The following is a 13596-nucleotide window of genomic DNA, read 5'->3' on the forward strand; positions in this document are numbered from 1 at the left end:
GGGTTTGGCTTGAGCACAGGATCGATCTAGGAAAGAAACTGCAAGATAAGTCTGCACAGAGGAATGTCACAGGAAGTCTTAAATTCCATACTTAGGAGTTTGAAACTGGAATTTTTTCTGTATTCGAAAATGTAGAATAGAGAAATGCGATTAAAGCTTCACTAGAAAAATAAACCTGGAGTGGAAAGTGAATTAGGATGACATAGAGATAGAAAGCAATTACAGAAATCCAGACAAGACACAATTTATCCATGCAATAACTCATACCTGGATTCCTACAACAGCACCTATTAGTCTTTCTGTCCCCTTCTGGCCCCTCCCATAGCAGCCAGACTGATCTTTTCCAAATGTTTATCTGATGCCCTTATCCTCATCTTTAAAGCCCTTTGCCCTTGCATGAAAATTCAGGTTGTGGCCCTGATCTGCCTGGCCCTGGGCTAGGTATTCTGCTTTATTTCATGACACTAGGCTTCAGCCACACTGGTCTCCTTTCTGTTCCTCAAATAGACCAAGCTCTTTCTACCTCAGGACCTTTGCACATGCTGGTTTTTTGTCTGCCATTCTCTTTGCCCTTTCATTATGTGGCTTGCTACCTTTTTCAGGCTTCTGTGACTCATACCTAAAGTAAGAACTCCTTTGTTATTCTCTACTCATCCCGTAGCTTTTTAAACTCACACCATTTAATGAAACTTAATTTTTGTTTGTTTCTTACTTGTTCTTGGTCTTTCTCTCTCCACTAGATCTTAGGTGGCATGAAGGCAGAGCCATGTCTGCTTTATTCACTTCTGCAGTCCCAGTTCTTAGCACAGAGTAGGTGTTCACTAACATTTATTGCTGAATACATGTTAATGATCTACACTGTATGGCAGGCATTGTAATAGGCCCTGAAGAGACAGCATTGAGTAGGAGAGTATCATTGTCAAGTAGCTAATGATCTAGAAAAGGGAGACAGGCATGGAAACAGAGCATGGCAATGGAGACAAGAGTAGAGTCAAGCCGACCAACTAGGAGACTCTTCTCACTGTTTAGGCAAGAAACGATGAGTGTCAGAGCGATGTTTAAGTGGCAAAAACTACAGCACTTTTAGGGAGAAGAGAAAGGATGAGTGTAGGCCATCACCCACCCCGATTTTTGGATGAAAGAGAGTGATCACAGTGGCAAAGGAAAGAAAAGGGCCATTGAGGAATATTTTAGATGCAGAACTACAAGTCTTGGCAACTGGTAAGGTTTTGAGGAAGAGACAGAAATCAAATGATGACTGAGCTTTGAAGCCAGGGAGGCTGCAAGGATGGTACTTACTGTCCTTACCCAAAGCAAAGATTCTGGGAGAAGGAGAGAGGAAAAGAATTTGAAAAATAGATATTCATTCTTAATTTTCACAACCTTCTCCTCAAACTTAAAGCCTGCCTTTTTATGCAGTACTTGGGAAGTGCAGCTTTAAGTTTTATTTAAAATAGAAAATTTTGACGTTTTGACTAGAGAAATAAGCAGTTTCATCCATAGTGTGAGAAGGAAAGTCAGGACTACAAATAACAAACACTGAACTAGTGGCCTAAGCCCAGCCACTCTCTTTCACCAACTACCTCTTAGTCCACCACATCCAGAGAACGGCAAAGATTTTTAAAGAGGAAAGATTTCATGTAGGGAGAAATATACTTAAAGAAAACCAAAATTCAAGTATATAATTGCACCCAAAAAAGAAACTTAGGCAATTTTTGTGAGCTTTGGGCATCAGGAATACTCACTGATGGTCTGAAAAAATTAATTCCTGGGCTAGATTTGATTGTAAGTGAGAAGATAGCCTTCCAGAACCAAATTTTTTAAAATTCGAGTATTATTTTACAAGAAGTAGAAGCAAACATGCATCTCTGATGGTTAAGTTGGCTTCAAGTTTCTGCAAAGAGAACTTTGAGCCAACTTTCTACCCTCTGAACCTTCCCACTGGCTATAATTTATGTCCATGAACGGCACTCATGTAAACATGTCCAACTTTCTATGGGTACTTGGAAAAAATTGGCCTCAGAATATGGTCTATTCAGTGGCTGCCCAGAACTTAATTAAAATTCCCAATGGACTAAGCTGACTTCAAGTGGTGTCATAACTAAACTTCCTAAAACTCTTCTGCAGAAAAATGTGACATGAATCCCAAGTCTAGCCACGATCAATCTTGAACACTCCAAGCGCCATAATTCATGTTGAAGCTGTCTCTACACTGGCAAGTGTTTTCCAAACCAAATTTATGTTTAAGCAAATGAGCAATTCATTTGGAACAGGCTTAACAGATCAAATGCATTTGTATTGGTAGAAAATGATTTTCCAAAGAGTCATGGAGGCAAAACAAAGACCTTCTTTGAGTAAACCTGACTTGCTTCAAAAACATACCCAAAGTCTTCGAAAAATCATTTCCATTTCCCTAGTCACCTGTGAGATCTCACCATGAGACTGATGATGTTGCTGGGGGAAATTCTGTTCTTCAAGAGTTTAACAACGTAATAGGGAGATGAGTGTGTCTTCGTGGAAAGCAATGGATTTTGGAAGCAGAGAGACCTAGATTCAAATATCGGTTCTGCCACTCTTAATTTTTGGCATGTAACGTAACCTCTTTTGCCTTAGCTTCCTGTGTTTTCAAAAGGGATTATGCCACCAATGCCATATCAGTGTCACAAGAATCAAATGAGACAATGTACATAAAGTAACTAGAATGATGCCTAGTATAAGGTACACAGTAGACAGATTTTAGGTACTTTTTCCTTTATTTTGCTGGAAAGAAACAGCCATGCACGTATTGAAAAATGCCACCCTCGCCTTGGTACATCTCTAGGTTGCAGCCATGAAATCTGCATTTGTCACCCTTTCTTTTACTTCTGTTCATATTCAAGTTAATTTCCCCTTCTATTCTCAGAACTGCTTTGTTGTAGCCTCTTTTATTTTCCAAGATAGAGCTTAATTTTTTCCTCCAGAAAGTCTTCCCCATATCATCAGAAACCACATCTTCCCCATATCATCAGAAACCAAGTACATCTCATGGCTATATTAACCTCATCTATCTCCCCCACAGATGCTCAACATTTTGAGGGTGGAGCCAACGTCTAACTGAACTGCTCCCAAGTGTGTTAAGCTCATATCAGGTGACGAGGTCAGTTGGTAAGAAACTGGGCTTTAGTAGAGGGGACGGTAGAAGTAGGAGGAGAGGTGGTCAGAGAGACTAGCGTAAGCTTGACCATCTAAGTTTAGATTTTATTCTACTGGCAATGGGAAGACAGTAGAGGAATGGCAAGTCTGACTTCTATTTTATAAGAGCCACACTCTCCTGAAGTACATAAATCAATATTCAGAGGGTGGAAGAAACATGACCAGTTATCAGACGATTGTAACAGTCCAGGAGAGAGCTAACGATGGTTTACATGGTTTGGTAGAGGGGGCTGCGGAAGAAGAGGACATGTCTGAGATGCAGTCAACACAGTTTGCTGGTGGACTGTATACAGGGGTGAGAGCAAGGAGTCAAGAATGATCCCAGGCTTCCCTGGTGGCGCAGTGGTTAAGAATCCGCCTGCCAATGCAGGCGACACGGGTTTGAGCCCTGGTCCGGGAAGATCCCACATGCCGCAGAGCAACTAAGCCTTTGCGCCACAACTACTGAGCCTGAGCTGTAGAGCCCATGAGCCACAAGTACTGAAGCCCGTGTGCCTAGAACCCGTGCTCCGCAACAAGAGAAGCCACCACAATGAGAAGCCCATGCACCGCAATGAAGAGCAGCCCCCGCTCACCACAACTAGAGAAAGCCCACGCACAGCAACGAAGACCCAACGCAGCCAAAAATAAAATAAATAAATTTACTTTAAAAATACTTTAAAAGACAAAAAAGAATGATCCCAAGTTTTGCAGCCTGGGCAACCGGGTGAACGACGACGCAGTCTGCTGAGACAGGGAGCATCCTGAGCACGTGTCCCTCCTGTGCAGGACTGTGTTTCACTCATCCTCTTCTCCCCACTGCTTATCGCAGTGCCTGACAGACAAGTAGCGCCTGACACATGCAAGTTGCAGAAATGGTCTGCTAGATTTCCCATAGCACAAAGCATCCTTAACATTTGAAATGTTTCCTGTGATCCTTTGGGCTTTAACTGAACTGAAACACAGATTCACTGTTTACTACAACGTTGTAAGAATGTGGGTTTTCCATTCTGTGGGCTTAAACTCTAGATGGCTGAAGGCCAAACAGGATTCTGTCTTCATACAGCATAACGAGGCCATGCATCACGCTCCTCTAGTGACGTACCTACTCAGGACCTAGGAAATCCTGAATAATGATAAACTATTCCAAGTGATGGTCTGAGGCTGCCAGAATGAGATATTCATGTGGGATTAGTCAAGGAGTGTAAGCTTACTGAGGACAAAGCCTGTGAGGGACTTAACTCCATACACATTAGAGGACGTTGCACATATTAGGCCAGACTGTATGTCTAACACTGCTATATAATTTTCATACATCTAGTTTAGTACAAAAATAAGTATGTGTAGAAAGGGGATGAAATTAACCATGATAAATTGTAAACAATTAAGAAGACTCACCTACAAAGAACTTTAAGAGTAAATTACGATATCTTCTAGTGTGATCTACTGCTTACTTCTTGAGATACAGAATGAGTCTAGTTGATCTCTTTCACCGTTTTAATGATATGCATCCTTAAGATTAAAATACAAGAAGCTTTTTCAATACAGCCATTATCTTGGCACCCACTCAGGGTAACGAAATTTCTTACATCACTGGGCATAGGGCAGGACTCCTAGACCTCATCACTACTGACATTGGGGTTGGGTAACTCTTCGTTTCGGGGGGCTGCCCCATGCACTGTAGAACGTTCAGCAGCATCCCTGGGCTCTACATGCTAGCAGCTACTCTACATGCTAGCGGCAACCTCACTCCAACCGTGATATCCAAAAATGTCTCCAGACACCGCCAAATGTTCCCTAGGGGGCAAAACCATCCTAACTGAGAACCTCTAGTACAGGGAAAAGGAATTAATATTCATACATTCATTTATTCATCCTATAAACTATTTGAATGCCTACCAAGAAGTAAGCAAGCCTCTGGGAATACACTGGGGAATGAAACAGATGTGGTCTCTGCCGAAATGGAGCTTCCAGCAGAAAAGAGAAAGAGGCAACCAACAAGTACACAAATACATGCCTGCAATAAGTTTTGTGTTTTTTTGTTTTTTACAGTAGGTCCTTGTCGGTTATCTATTTTAAATATAGCAGTGTGTACATGTCAATCCCAAACTCCCAATCTATCCCTCCCCCCGCACCCTGCCTTCCCCCCAGCCGTAACCTTAAGTTTGTTCTGTAAGTCTCTGAGTCTGTTTTGTAAATAAGTTCATTTGTATCATTTTTTTTTAAGATTCTGCATATAAGCAATATCACATGATATTTATCTTTCTCTGTCTGACTTACTTCATTTAGTACGATAATCTCCAGGTCCATCCACGTTGCTGCAAATGGCATTATTTCATTCATGCCTGCAATAAGTTTTATGAAAGAAAAGAAAAGGATGTCCTGGACAGGATAGTGAGGGATGGCATCTATGAAGAGGTGGCATTTAAACTGTGACCTGAAGAATGAGGAGAAGCCAGCCAGGGAAGAGTGGGAAGAGGAGTGTCTGAGTCCGAGAGAACAGCATGTGTGAAGCCCTTGCTATGACCCAGACAGTGTGCTGGTCCCACTCCACGCACGTGTCGTTTAGGAAGGGCGCCCTAGGTCCTGGCTGTCCACAGCAATCCCACGTGCACCTGTGGCCCTCTGATTATTCGGATGATGAATTAGGCTGCCACCTTACATTCAAATATTACAACATTTGAAGGGGATTTGGTTCCTCTCTCTATGCTACACATAGGCTTGCCTCGGAGATACTGCAAGTTTGGCTCTAGACCACTGCCATAAAGCGAATATGGCACTAAAGCAAGTCATGTGAATTCTTTGGTTTCTCAGTGCATATAAAAGTTATGTTTACACTGTACTGTAGTCTACTAAGTGTGCAATATCTTTCTCTCTAAAAAAAATGATGTTTGTACCTTAATTTAAAAATACTTTATTGCTAAAAAATGCTAACCATAATCTAAGCCTTCAGAGAGCTGTAATCTTTTTGCCTCGATGTTGGTGGCTGCTGACTGATCAGGGTGATGGTTGCCGAAGGTCGGGGTGGCCGTGGCACTTTCTTAAAATAAGACAACAATGAAGTTTGCTGCATTGATTGACTCTTCCCTTCACAAACGATTTCTCTGTAGCATGCAGTGCTGTCTGATAGCATTTGACCCACAGTGGAACTTCTTTCAAAATTGGAGTCAATCCTCTCAAACCCTGCTGCTGCTTTATCAACTAAGTTGATGTCATATTCTAAATCTTTGTTGTCATTTCAACAATCTTCACAGCATCTTCAACAGAAGTAGATTCCATCTCAAGACACTTTCTTTGCTCATCCATAAGAAGCGACTCCTCATCCATTAAGGTTTTCTCATGAGATTGCAGCAATCCAGTCACATCTTCACGCTCCACTTCTACTTCTATTTCTCTTGCTATTTCCACCACAAATGCAATAACTTCCTCCACTGAGGTCTTGAACCCCACAGAGTCATCCATGAGGGTTGGAATCAACTTCTTCCACACTCCTGTGATTGTTGATATTTTGACCCCTTCACATGAATCACAGATGTGACTCCTTCCTTTCCAGAAGGTTTTCAATTTACTTTGCCCAGATCCACCAGAGAATCACTATCTATGGGCAGCTATAGCCTTAGGAAATGTATTCCTTAAATAGTAAAACTTGAATGTTGAAATGACTCCTTGATCCACGGGCTGCAGAATGGATGTTGTGTTAGCAGGCAGGAAAACAACATGAATCTCCTTGTACATCTCCATCACAGCTCTTGGGTGACCAGGTGCTTTGTCAGTGAGCAGTAATGTTTTGAAATGATTCTTTTTTTCAGAGCAGTAAGTGGGCTTAAAATTTTTAGTAGCCTGTGGGCTGGCGCAGCACCCTTTCTTTCGGATCCGCCATCTGCAGTGGCACTGCTGCCAGTTTGCAGATTTTCGTGAAGACCCTGACAGGAAGACCATCACTCTCAAGGTTGAACCCTTGGATACAATAGAAAATGTAAAGGCCAAGATCCAGGACAAGGAAGGAATTTCCCCTGACCAGCAAAGACTGATCTTTGCTGGCAAGCAACTGGAAGATGGACGTACTTTGTCTGACTACAACATTCAAAAGGAGTCCGCTCTTCATCTTGTGTTGAGACTTCATGGTGGTGCCAAGAAAAGGAAGAAGAAGTCTTACACCACTCCCAAGAAGAACAAGCATAAGAGAAAGAAGGTTAAGCTGGCTGTCCTGAAATACTATAAGGTGGATGAGAATGGCAAAATCAGTCGCCTTCGTCAGGAGTGCCCTTCAGATGAATATGGTGCTGGAGTTTTTATGGCCAGCCACTTTGACAGACATTACTGTGGCAAATGTTGTCTGACCTATTGTTTCAACAAACCAGAACACAAGTAATTGTATATTGGTTAATAAAAGACATGAACTAATGGAAAAAAAATATTCAGTAAACCATGTTGTCAACAGATGTGCTGTCATCCGGGCTTTGTTGTTCCATTTATAAAGCACAGGAAGAGTAGATTTAGCATAATTCTTAAGGGCCCTAGGAGTTTCAGAGTGGTAAGTGAGCACTGGCTTCAACTGAAAGTCACCAGCTACATTGACCCCTAACAAGAGAGTAAGCCTGTCCTTTGAAGCTTTGAAACTAGGCATTGACTTCTCCTCTCTAGCTATGAAAGTCCTACATGGCATCTTCTTCCAATAGAAGGCTGTTTCATCTATATTGAAATTCTGTTGTTTAGTGTAGCCACCTTCATTAATGATCTTAGCTAGATCTTCTGGATAACTTGCTGCAGCTTCTATATCAGCACTTGCTGCTTCACCTTGTACTTTTATGTTATATATATGGCTTCCTTCCTTAAACCTCATGAACCAAGCTCTGCTAGCTTCAAACTATTCTTCTTCTGCAGTTTCTTCACCTCTCTCAACCTTCACAGGATTGAAGAGTTAGGGCCTTGCTCTAGATTAGGCTTTGGATTAAAGGAATGTTGTGGCTGCTTTGACCTTTTATCCAGACCATTAAAACTTTCTCCAGATCAGCAATAAGGCTGTTTCCCTTTCTTATCTTTTGCATGTTCACTGGAGTAGCACTTTTATTTTCCTTCAAGGACTTCTCCTTTGCATTTGCAACTTGGTTAACTGTTTGGTGCAAGAGGCCTAGCTTGTGGCCAGTCCTGGATTTCAACATACCTTCTTCACTAAGCTTAATCATTTCTGGCTTTTGATTTAAAGTGAGAGATGTGTGACTCTTCCTTTCACACTTAGAGGTCATTGTAGGATTACTTATTGGCCTAATTTCAATACTGTTGTGTCTCAGGGAATAGGGAGGCCTGAGGGGAGGGAGAGAGTCGAGGAAATGGCCAGTGGGTGGAGCACTCAGAACACACACAACATTTATCGATTAACTTCCCTGTCTTATATGGGCACAGTTTGTGGCCCTAAAACAATGACAACACTAACATCACAGATCACTAATCACACATCACCATAACAAATATAATAATAATGGAAAAGTTTGAAATACTGCAAGGATTACCAAAATGTGACAGGGACATGAAGTGAGCAAATGCCATTGGAAAAACGGTGCCAACAGACTTTCTGGACACAGGGCTGCCACAAACCCTCAACTTGTAAAAAAAAAAAAAAAAAATGGTATCTGCAAAGTGCAATAAAGTGAAGCACAATAAAACAAGGTCTGCCTGTATAAGAAAATTGAGCCCCATTTAGGTCAAGTAATTTGTACAAGTTCAAAAGTTAATAGGTGACAAAACCAGGGTATAAAATTTGTGTCCCACCTGACTCCAAAGTCAATGCTTTTAACTACTCTGCTTTAATGTCTCCCATAGGGAGGGGAAGGATGAAATAAGATAGAAGTACTAAGCAGATATGAGATAGTAAAAGTGGAAGTGATAACGTGAAACACAATAAATATTTGAAGAAATGATATGCTTTGCAATGAGATTAAAGCTGGGATTGGGATCATTGGAACCTGATGGCATGATGGCTCCAACAGGACCTGCAATCATGTCTTCTTAGAAGATCAGAAGCAACTTCCTCACCAAAGTGGTTCTGGAGGACTATTCACAAAGCACGTGGTTGATGGTGGCATCAGTGTATAATAAAAGAAACCCTGCACAGAGGTCAGTTACAGAGGTTCAATTTTTGGCTAAGACACCTACTAGACACGGGACCTGAAGTGAGTTTCAACCACTGAGATTATTTCCTCATCTCCATAATAGATATACGGGCACAAACCCTACCTAAATCACGGTTTGTCAAGAGACTCAAATAAGGTAATGCCTGTGAATGTGCTGTGTAAACTAGAAAGTACAATTTACCATCCTAGTAAAAGCAGGCTTTTAAATATATATATAGCCAATATTTTATTTTTTATTTTTATTTTTTTATTTAATTTTTTATTGAAGTATAGTTGATGTACAATATTATATGTTACAGGTATATAGTAGAGTAATTCACAATTTTTAAGAATTATGCTCCATTTATAGTTATTATAAAGTATTGGTTATAGTCCCTGTATTGTACAATATATCCTTGTAGTTTACTTTTTTGGAGGGGGGATGCGCTGCATGGCTTGTGGGATCTTAGTTCCCTGACCAGGGATTAAACCCGGGCCCTCAGCAGTGAAAGCGCGGAGTCCTAACCACTGGACCGCCATGGAATTCCCTCCTTGTAGTTTATTTTATACCTAATAGTTTGTACTTCTTAATCCCCTACCCCTATCTTGCCCGTCCTCCCTTCCCTCTCCCTACTGGTAACCAGTAGTTTGTTCTCTATATCTGTGAGTCTGCTTCTTTTTTCTTATATTCACCAGTTTGTTGTATTCTTTAGATTTAACATATAAGTGTTAACATACAGTATTTGTCTTTCTCTGTCTGGCTTATTTTACTTTGTGTAATGCCCTCCAAGTTCATCCATGTTGCTGCAAATGGCAAAATTTCATTCTTTTTTATGGTGGAGTAGTATTCCATTGTATATATATATATACCACATCTTCTTTATCTATTCATCTGTTGATGGACACTTAGGTTGCTTCCACATCTTGGCAACTGTAAACAATGCTGCTATGAACACTGGAGTGCATGTATCTTTTCGAATTAGTGTTTTTGTATTTTTCAGATATATACCCAGGAGTGGAATTGCTGGGTCATATGGTAGAAGGAAATAAAAGGAATCCAAATTAGAAAGGAAGAACTAAAACTGTCACTATTTGCAAGTGACATGATACTATACATAGAAAATAAAGATGCCACCAGAAAACTACTAGAGCTCGTTAATAAATCTGATAAAATTGCAGGATACAAAATTAATATACAGAAATCTGTTGCATTTCTATACACTAATAATGAACTATCAGAAAGTGAATTAAGGAAACAATCCTATTTACCAACACCTCAAAAAGAATGAAATACCTAGGAGTAAACCTAATTAAGGAGGCAAAATAATTATACCCTCAAAACTATAAGATGCTGATGAAAGAAATTGAAGATGACACAAACAGATGGAAAGATATACCATGTTCTTGGATTGGAAGAATCAATATTGTTAAAATGACCATACTACCCAAGGCAATCTACAGATTCAATGCAATTCCTTCAAAATACCAATGGCATTTTTCACAGAACTAGAACAAAAAATTTAAAAATTTGTATGGAAACACAAAAGCCCCTGAATAGCCAAAAGAATCTTGAGAAAGAACAGAGCTGGAGGAATCATGCTCCCTGACTTCAGACTATACTACAAAGCTAAGGTAATCAAAACAGCATGGTACTGGAATAAAAACAGACACATAGAGCAATGGCACAGAATAGAAAGCCCAGAAATAAACCCACACACTTACAGTCAATTAATCTATGACAAAGGAGGCAAGACTATACAATGGAGAAAAGACAGTGTCTTCAATAAGTGGAGCTGGGAAAACTGGATAGCTACATATAAAGGAATGAAATTAGAACATTCTCTAAAACCAGATACAAAAATAAACTCAAAATGGATTAAAGACCTAATGTAAGACCAGAAACCATAAAGCTCCTGGAAAAAAATATAAGTAGAACACTCTTTGACATAAATCATAGCAATATTTTCTTGGATCAGTCTCCTACAGCAAAGGAAATAAAAACAAAAATAAACAAATGGGACCTAATTAAACTTAAAAGCTTTCATGCAAAAAAAAAAAAAAAAAGCTTTCATGCAGCAAAGGAAACCATAAACAAAATGAAAAAACAACCTACTGAATGGGAGAAAATATTTGCAAATGATATGGCCAATAAGGGGTTAATATCCAAAATATATAAACAGCTCATATAACTCAACATCAAAAAAAAACCCAAAAAACAACCCAATGAAAAAATGGGCAGATGATCTGAACAGACATTTTTCCAAAGAAGACATACAGATGGTCACCAGGCACATGAAAAGATACTCAGTATCACTAATCACAAGGGAAATGCAAATCAAAACCACAATGAGATATCACTTCACACTTGTCAGAATGGCTATCATCAAAAAGAACACAAATAAATGTTGGCGAGGATGTGGATTAAACGGAACCCTTGTACGCTGTTGGTGGGAACATAAATTGGTGCAGCCACTGTGGAAAACAATAGGAGATTCCTCAAAAAACTAAAAAAAATTAGGTTTTTTGAGCCATTAGCATTTCTGCTTAGGTATTCAGTCAACTTCTTTATTTTTTCAATACACTGAATTCTTCAGAAGATCTGAAGATCCCTGGTGGTGCAGTGGTTAAGAATCCACCTGCCAATGCAGGGGACATGGGTTCGAGCCCTGGTCCGGGAAGATCCCATATGCCGTGGAGCAACTAAGACTGTGTGTCACAACTACTGAGCCTGCACTCTAGAGCCCGCGAGCCACAACTACTGAGCCCGCGAGCCACAACTACTGAAGCCCATGTGCCTAGAGCCTGTGCTCCGCAACAAGAGAAGCCAACGCAATGAGAAGCTCGCTCACCACAACGAACAGTAGCCCCTGCTCGCCACAACTAGAGAAAGCCCACGTGCAGAAACAAAGACTCAACACAGCCAAAAATTTAAAAAATAAATAAATAAATCTATAAAAAAAAATGCACGTTCTCCTGGGAAGGAATATAGATGTGACATTTTTTCATGTCTTGGTTGAACTGTCTGGTCAGATACACTAGTCTGGTTGTAGCTGGATGTAGCAGCTTGATGGACCTGTATGCCACTACATCAGTGTTTCCCATTCCACGATGGCCTTCACGAGCTCACCCACAACAGAATTTACTGTATGGCTCTCACAGTTGTTTCTAGTTGGGGAAAAGACTAAACAAAAGAAAAAGAGAAAGTATAGCACTCTGTTCTAGGCAGAAATTACCAAATATCAAGTTGGCATTGCAGTGGTACTTTCTCATATCCATCTGTGCTTGCCTGCTTGTACAATCAACACTTATTGTCTGGGATTTCAAGCAGTTTAAAAAAATATTTCTAGAAATACAGTGCCCCTTTGACCTTTAATCAACCTTTCAATTGTCATTTGCTATAACAGAAGAATGTTGGAAAATGCCTATTCTTTTACCTCATTATTTTTTTTCACATAGAGGGGCTGTATTTTTTTTTTTTTTTTTACAGTAGAACAGAAATAAAATTTCTCAACTTATTTGGAAGGGGGTTTTAAGTGACTAAAGTAGCTTCCATGGTGTCTTTTTTTTTTTTTTTTTTTTTGCGGGTTTTTTGTTTGTTTGTTTTGTTTTATTTATTTATTTATTTATTTATTTATGGCTGTGTTGGGTCTTCGTTTCTGTGCGAGGGCTTTCTCTAGTCGCGGCGAGTGGGGGCCACTCTTCACTGCGGTGCGCCGGCCTCTCACTGTCGCGGCCTCTCCTGTTGCAGAGCACAGGCTCCAGACGCACAGGCTCAGTAATTGTGGCTCACGGGCCCAGCAGCTCCGTGGCACGTGGGTTCCTCCCAGACCAGGGCTCGAACCCGTGTCCCCTGCATTGGCAGGCAGATTCTCAACCACTGTGCCACCAGGGAAGCCCCATGGTGTCTTTTTTAAGCTAATATTTTTTAGCAAGTTTATTAAGATATAATTCACATACCATAAAATTAACTCCTTTAAAGTGTACATCTTCAGTGGCTTTTAATATACTCATGGAGCTGTGCAACCATCACCAGTACTCAACGTTAGAACATTTTAATCACCCCAAACAGAAACTTCATACCTATTAACAGTCACTGTCCCGTTCCCAATCCCCTCTCCTCCCTCTCCCAACATCAACCACTACTCTACTTTCTGTCTGTATAGATTTGCCTATTTTGGACATTTCATATAAATAGAATCATATGACATGTGGCCTTTTGTATCTGGCTTCTTTCATTTAGCATCATGTTGTCAAGGGTCATCCACATTGTAGCATGAATCAGTACTTCATTCCCTTTTTTTTTTTTAATTTATTT

General features: G+C 40.3%; 1 pseudogene; it reads left to right on the plus strand.

The window, feature by feature from the left end:
* Positions 1 to 3349: 3349 nt before the first annotated feature.
* On the plus strand, positions 3350 to 7553 carry LOC132357203 (ubiquitin-ribosomal protein eS31 fusion protein-like; annotated as a pseudogene).
* Positions 7554 to 13596: the final 6043 nt, after the last annotated feature.

The sequence above is a fragment of the Balaenoptera ricei genome, chromosome X, assembly GCF_028023285.1.
Source record: "Balaenoptera ricei isolate mBalRic1 chromosome X, mBalRic1.hap2, whole genome shotgun sequence".
Classification (NCBI taxonomy): Eukaryota; Metazoa; Chordata; class Mammalia; order Artiodactyla; family Balaenopteridae; genus Balaenoptera; species Balaenoptera ricei.